This window comes from Halyomorpha halys, unplaced genomic scaffold, assembly GCF_000696795.3.
Source record: "Halyomorpha halys isolate HHAL.00 unplaced genomic scaffold, Hhal_1.1 Scaffold197.1, whole genome shotgun sequence".
In the NCBI taxonomy this organism is placed as follows: Eukaryota; Metazoa; Arthropoda; class Insecta; order Hemiptera; family Pentatomidae; genus Halyomorpha; species Halyomorpha halys.
Window position 1 is genome coordinate 559698 of NW_027114299.1, and position 1278 is coordinate 560975.

The following is a 1278-nucleotide window of genomic DNA, read 5'->3' on the forward strand; positions in this document are numbered from 1 at the left end:
AAATAAATAAATTGAATCTACAAATTGAACACTATGACAGACAATGAAAAATCATTCAGATATAAGCCACTCACTATTTTTCATTGTCTGTCATAATGTTCAATTTGTAGATTCAATTAATTTATTTAATTTTTCAAGTTTTTTTAGACACTACTTGCATATTTTATATTATACATATCTTCTTACCTACATGATATTATATTTCATCTGTCACTGTTATAATATAAGATATGCAAGTAGTTTCTTCTTCTTATATTTCATCTGTCACTGTTTTCAATTTACTACCATACAATTCCACGAATATCAATCAATTAAAATTTTCTACTATTCAATTATCAGTTATCAATTTTTTATCATTTATGATTTAATTCATAAATATTTTGTATAATTCTTAATTTGTTTGTATACTATTCCTTTTCAATTGTATGTTACTCTAAATGTTATTGTTATCTCTTTTGTTCTATAGCCCTGATGAAGACCTGAAACTCAGGTCGAAACGTCGGCATAAAATAAATAAATATGGTTTTGTTCATTTATGTTGTTCTTTGCTGACCGCACCCCCGACAAACTTCTCCAATTATAAAGAATCATATTCCCTTGATTTTATGAATGATTTGCAATAGGGTTGAGAGGAGAAATGAAGGCGAAATGCGAATCTTCTCATGACCGAAATGGCAGAGTGAGGTCCAATCCTCCGGAGGGAATAAGCAATCCCATTTCATTCTTCAAATCGCATCCTTTATAAAATAAATTATCGAGGATTTTCAATCAAACTAATATTAGGGATGAAGTACCACTCCAGAAGTCAGAAATAATGATGTATAAAAGCATTTAATCATTTTCAGATTAAAAACCAATCAGATTAAAAACCATCTTCTCCTCATTTATCATCCACGGTCAACTATCTCTCATAATTATGAATTCCAATACACGGGGCCATCGTCGACTTGATAACAACCACGCACCTACTCGCCGCAGTACCAGAATATACCACCCGTCCAACCATCTGCAACACCATACATCTTCATCGGACGTCATTCTTTCTAACCCTTCAACTTCTTCACACAACCTGGTCACTCCTTCTAGCCCTTCAACTTCTTCACACACCCTGGTCACCCACAGAACTTCTACATCTTCTAGCACCCATTCTTCTTCTATTCAATCTTCTTGTATTACTCAGACTTCTCTTAAAATTTCCACTCCTGTTATGCCTAATTCGTCATTCTCATTTTTCAAATCTTCTTATCCTAATCTCAAATCTCATATAAACACCCTTTG